At 40.2% G+C, this 6,773-nt stretch overlaps 1 non-coding gene across 1 annotated transcript; it reads left to right on the top strand.

Annotated features, from left to right (window-relative positions):
* Positions 1-6,322: 6,322 nt before the first annotated feature.
* On the top strand, positions 6,323-6,409 carry trnay-gua (transfer RNA tyrosine (anticodon GUA)). The gene is given in 2 exon segments: positions 6,323-6,359; positions 6,374-6,409. It is a non-coding gene; the product is annotated as a tRNA-Tyr (tRNA).
* Positions 6,410-6,773: the final 364 nt, after the last annotated feature.

Here is a 6,773-nt window from a genome sequence, read left to right as displayed (position 1 = left end):
AGGTTAAAACAATCAATTTCCTAAGACTAGCAATTTTCTGCCTAATTGTTCTGTCGGTTCTTTGCAGAATTGGAGATAATTCAAATTTAGACTGTACATACACACACACACACACTGCTGAACAATGCAGCCTTCGCACAAAGATGTCCATTAAACTGTTAAATAGCTGGCTTTAAGAAACGGGAAGAATGTTTGAGAGAAAATTGGAGAAGTTCAGACCCAGTTCTGCCCTTCAACCATTAATGTCATTGGTTAGGTGGGGGACGGGGGGATCGGCACTGAAGGCTGACAGAGAAAAAGTGTCTCTGTGTATTTTGGGCATGAATATGAATAAAGTCATCCAGACATGCCTTGTTAATGAGAAAGAGGGAACACGCCTCAGAAAGCTCTAATTAATTAGGAGCTGACATTTATGGATAATGACCTTATGGTGGATATCACGCTTTATGAATATATATGCTTTTTCAGTGGGTAAGGAATGGATGAGTAATATTCAGAACACAAACATATTTCACCTGGGACGAGACCCCCTTCCCGAAACCCCCACCTCCATATTGGAATTAAGGGGATTAAATTACTATTTCTCTTTCCCCACCCCGAGGGTCTTGCATGAATCAGTACAATTAATTTCTAAGATTTTGCTGCTCAAAGGAGCCGTTTAGTCTCGCCAATAACGTCCCTGTCAAAGACACCGACCGTAGTCGGCCATCACCGCCATGTCCGTCTGCCACAGCTGCCGATGCACGAGCCTCCTGAAAAGAAAAAAGAAATGAAAACACACACATTTCGCCGAGGTCGTGCTGGGGCCAGCGACATTCTTTACAAGCGTATCGCCACGCATCGTGCTCCAGGAGTGCTGCGGCTCATTAGCATCTGCCAAGCTTTAATTAAGGAATCTGCATACGCTAATTAGATCTGATTGCGGCAGAGGAGCGCCACCCAGATATGAACGGATGTAGGACGCGCTTTGCCCTGGCAGTGCTCTTGTCACAATTACGGAACACATGTCGTGTTCCCGGGCTGCCGTAATCCGGACGCCATTGTTCCGGTAATGAGAACAGAAGCAGGCGAGGAACCCTGTGGAACCACACCTTTCCCGCCGAGCTGAAGACCCCTCCCTGCCGGCAGGACGCTGGGCTCTGTTCTACATTCCTGTAGAGCAGCATTGCCATGAAGACGAAGGGACAGCGTGGATGTTGGCCGTGAATCAGTCTCTTAATGTATGTATGACGCGGTGGGCCCATGAATATCGATGCGGGCAGAGGACGTGGACCTGATGCCATCTCTGCCGGCTCAGGACGCGTGCAGGTTTTCTCCCGGGCTGCATAATTGCCTGGCTGACTCTTTCATTTCCCCTTTCGGTGGGGACACACTCAATAAATCAAATAAATGAGTGCTGTGCTGAGGCGCGGTGTGCTCCACAGTGCAGAGTTCAGCCGTTTTCTATTGTCTAAGATTTCTAACAGATACACGACCATTGATCTTCGTGCAGGACATCAATAACTGTGGGGCAGTGGAGAGGAGTCATGGCCAAACAGAGTAATTTTCAAAATAAAAAAAAGGGGGGAAGGGAGTCTGGATCATTTATACCTGTACAGTAAGTGGGGCTTTGAGTTTGAGTGCAGAGTTTTCGAGACTATAAGGAGGTTCAGACTGGTTTGGACTGTGTGGATCCTGTGATTGATTCAACCACATCCATCCAATGAAAACTAATACAATACAAAAACAAGCCACAATGAAAATATGGGGCATCATCTCAATATGAAGCATAACTGGTGGCCAGGCCCATGTAGATCTGCCCCTGCTACCAGACGAGTAAAGGGGACTGTTTAATCTGTAAAATGGAGTAATGAAAAAAAAAACGCAGTCTTTATGATGTTTGGTCATGTGGGCATTGAGGGTTGTGGGTGAAAATCGACCACAGGGGGCTCCTGGATTCCAGAGAAGGTCAGCCACCCGGAAGTAGGTCGGCATCCAACATAAAACCCCGGTGGTCATCTTGCTAGTCACGATTTTCATCGTGTTTTTCACACTTTGCTGCAAACCTTTCTAACCAGGACTGATGCTGCTTCGCACCAACTGCCTGTCCCAGACTCTTTTCTATGGATTACACGTGTTTGATTCAGATTTTGTCGACCAACCACTTTGCCCATGACAGTTCTTCTCCCTCGTCCTCAGATGTTCTAGTTTAGATGTTCTAGATGTTCAGCCCACCTCGTTCTGCTAAGCTAGGCCTGACGTAAACCTGACGTCTCATCCTATACCGGGGCCCTGGCCACGACAATTAGGAAATGTTCACAGCATGTTGTTTAATTGTAACAATGATTTTAACAGTGTTTCATAAAACTGCATTCTGGGTATTGTCCCTGCTTGTATGTTTCATTGAAACAACTTTCGTTTGACATCATGCTGTGTTTGTTCCATAAAGCACGGATTCTGTAAATAAAGACTCTGGCCATCTGTCTCACTTTAATCAATTCTGTGTAAAAACTGTCCCCAGTCGTTTTTCTTCAGTAGCGGCAAGAAAGACGTAAAAAATATATATAAAGAAAAAGGAGATGATAGCTCACTACTGGAAGTATTGAAGCTTATCCTTGCTGCCAGGCATCCTCAGCACTAATCACTTGCGTAACATGTAGTTTCTGCCATATAGACTCACAGCTTCTGGGAGTCTTCCTCCCCCATCCCAGAGGAAGGAGGAAGCGCCGTTACCCACTCCTCACATGAATGCCCAGTCTTCGGTCCCAAGCAGAAGAATTCCTGCTGTCAACTGGTATCTTGGCCCAATAATGACTAATATGAGGGCTGACCCTTCCAGTGGCTTCCTTTGGTGAAGCTGGAAATGATCCTGTCTGGCAGGTCTGATCTGTTCATTTTTGATTTGTCACAGCACTGGAGAGAGGTGGAAAGACTGCGGCCAGACTGGCATGAGGGATTGATTGTGACACTGGCCAGAATGCAGCAGTCAAGTTGAGGTTTGGAATTTGATGTTCATGGGAGAGGATCTGACACATTTGTAAGAGACTCATTCAGATTTTCCCGTGTGATGGATAACATCTGATCAATTTCTTGTCTTGGGGTAGTTATTTTTATATAGAGAGGTTTGAAAACCGTCATATCAATCTAAAACAATAAAAAAAAAATACTAAATATATAATATATATATATATAAATATAATCAGCTCATCCACCAGTCGGTACACACACTCACATCATTTTCTGAAACACTCACACCTACGGCTAATGTAAAGTCACTGATCCACCTAGGGTTATGGCTTAATAATAGCACACAACCTTGAATTATTGTTAATTTAATTAATTAACATCAGAATCATAAATGACACGGCTGCGCCACCGAGCCCCCAGGGGGCGCACAACCACACCCAGACTCACCAACCTGCACTCTTAACCCGAATTAGTTGACTTTACTAGAAATTTGCGTGGAAACCCGTTGCACTAATCAAGATTAGTTTTTACAAATCTAAAACTAAACGTGTTAAGCTTTATAAACATTAAAATGTTAGTGGGTGCAGTAGACAAATCAGGTTTGCATTAGTAGTCTTTACTGAAAACCATTAGTTCACACAATTTTTTTGGTGTACAATTTATATAAAAAAATCTTATTGAATATTAATTCTAAGTATTGATGTTATATTACTTAATGCCTTATAATTAAGAAATACTAGTTAAAGAAATAAACTAACCGCATTCCAATGTTTTTATTGCTCATAAAAACAGGCAGTACAGTGTATTCATCCATATATGAACTTGTCATACAAAAGACAAGTAACATTTTTGACATGCAATTCTTGTTTGCTAGTCAACAACTGTTCAAATTGCTTACAGTAACATGAACACATAGTATTCAACAATATGCCATATCCCTCTGAATGGCTAAACATGCATTAAAACTGGATAAGCATTAAAACTTGAGTCAACTCTTTAAAACAAAGATGACCACTGTGAATTTTAAACATTTTTACCACAGAAAACTGGTACAATTTAACTCTTTATTTTCTCTTTTAACCTCTTTCTCTTTTAACTGGTTTAATTTAACTTGCAGCAATGAAAGGACATTTGAAACAAGAGAATCACCTCAGAGATTAATTGTGCACATCAAGAACAGTAAACAGCAATTAAATTGCAAGCTGGTTCTTTAATGTCTGTAACCTGGGCTTCAAGTCAGTGTGGCCCACCATTAGAAGTACCTGTTGGATGAACTGGAATGTGTTCTTCATTGGTTTGGGGTAGTTTAGATGAAGTGCATACGTAAGTCCAAAGAGAAGGCATATAGCCTTTGGCAAGTCTTTAATGCTTTCCATCACAACTTCTCCCTCGATGACAATCTTAAATGAGGCTGGATTGAGATGCAGAGAGGATGGGGAGACAGCATCTTCACGCTCAACAAGGAGGATTCCAAGGTCAAGGAATCATCAGCAGAGTCCTAACAGAACACATTCAAGACATTAGTCATTAAATAACTATTAATTATGTTAAACAGTCTGACACATGCAAACTAATGTATTAATTAGTTATGACTGCTTTTTCAACTCTTCATTAAAAGGATTAGTAAAAAAATAAATAAATAATAATATTTTAACTTTTGACCGTGTGTGTGTGTGTGTGTGTGTGTTGTAACGGGGTGAAGAATCACACAAGGTATTTGTTATAAATATATATATATATATATATATATATATATATATATATATATACACACACACACACACACACACACACACACACACATATACATATATACATATACACCAAATGTATATATATATATTTATCACAAAATCACACAACTCACAGTGAAAAGTTATTTGGCCAGTTTCACACAGTTCAGGATTGTGGGCTTTCGGGTGGATCTTAGACAAGTGGACCTTAAGTGCATTTAAATGTGCACAAACAATCTTGGTGTAGGCAAGGGAATGGAACAGTTCTGCTGTAACTTCCATGTTTTAACCTATAATGTTTTAATAGGTAACCCCGTTTGTCACATATAAATTCACAAAACTTACACTTCCACTGCATCTTCTCACATGGACCTGTGAAAACAGAGCTAAGCTAACTTTTAGAAAACGTAGCAGATAAAATTCCACTGTAAAAGTTAGGAACCAAGTAATGATCTTGTATATTCCAATTTTCGATAAGTTAACAGCTATATAAAAATCACTAATACAAAACTTAAAGTAGCATTTTTTCCAATTAGTTTAAAATAAAAAAATACACACGCTAGCATTAGCCACATGGAAAGCACATGTAAGTTACATGCATGGACTCTTAACGTTACATGCATAAGTGCGAACCAGAAGAAAAAATAAAGTTAACGAAATAAACACGTTGCAGCTAAACTGTGAGCATACAAAGACACTCTGGATAATGTTACGATATATGAAATGACAAAAATAGCTGAATTAAAAGTTAACGTTATATCTAAACCATGAACCGACAGAAAAAAAAGCGTCTATCTGCACATTAACACTTTGTCATCTTTTTAGAGTTCAACATCGGTCCATATTTTGGGTTAGCACTTTTTTTCAGAAAGATATCTGCAGATAATACTCTTTATAAACTCACCGATTCACGTTGTTTTCAAAAATTAACCGTTGGAGCGTCTCTCGAGGCAGCTGCAGCTCTCTGCTCAAGCGACCCGCTTCAAAAAGCCCCTCCCCCTTTTCAAAAACGTAACATACTGAGTGATGTCTTCTTAACTTAATCAGTGTAGTCAATTATTTGTCTAAATAGTGCAAACAACTAATACTTTTTAGCAGTGACAACTTTTTTTTAAAAAACAATAAAGAATACGTGATGACTGCTTACATTTTTTGGTTTAGACAAAATCCGGGTTAAGAGTGTGGAAGGAGATCAAACCCAGCATGCCAGCGAGAATAAAACTCCGGAAGACACCGCAAAATCATTGCCAAATTCTTTCACACTGACCATTATTCCTGGATGATCCTTACCTGCACTTGTCTGCCACCTATGACCTCTGACCCTCGCTCGCCTCACGACGCTGCTCCTAAAGATTTTAATAAATGTACTAAAGATTTTAATAAATGTAGTTACGTCCTTATATTTTACAGATAAGGTTTACATTTAGGCTGAATGTCTTATTGCAGTTGTAACATTTATAATACAGATGTTACAGAGGTGTTACCATGGAGAAGGCTTGAAAATCTGTTATTGCAAGTAAATGTCTTGGCCTTAATTCATGTTGTGAAAGTGACCTGAAGTGAGCAGTAAATTTGAGGAAATTCACCAGTACCTTAGAGTGAAAGCTAAAATTCCTCTAATAGTTCATTCTTTTTTTACTGTTCCTTCGATAGCTCAGCTGGTAGAGCGGAGGACTGTATTTGTACTGCCTGTAATCCTTAGGTCGCTGGTTCAATTCCGGCTCGAAGGACTTATTGGGTGGTAGTAGCCTAGTGGGTAACACACTCGCCTATGAACCAGAAGACCCAGGTTCAAACCCCACTTACTACCATTGTGTCCCTGAGCAAGACACTTATCCCTGATGTTGTATGTGACTGTCCCTGTAACTACTGATTGTAAGTTGTTCTGGATAAGGGCGTCTGGTAAATGCTGTAAATGTAAACGTACTAGTTATTTCTGGATGAGGGGTTTACACCATTTAACTTGAGGAAACCAACCAACACCCACAAGTTGAAGTTGCTTGTACAAAATAATGGGTTCATTTCTTCCGAGTCAATGTTGCACAAAACATAATATGCAGGTATTGCACCAAAAAAACATTTCCACTGTATTTT

Source organism: Denticeps clupeoides, chromosome 9 (assembly GCF_900700375.1).
Source record: "Denticeps clupeoides chromosome 9, fDenClu1.1, whole genome shotgun sequence".
Classification (NCBI taxonomy): Eukaryota; Metazoa; Chordata; class Actinopteri; order Clupeiformes; family Denticipitidae; genus Denticeps; species Denticeps clupeoides.
The sequence above is the reverse complement of the archived record's forward strand: the minus strand, read 5'-3'. Positions and strand labels throughout refer to the sequence as shown.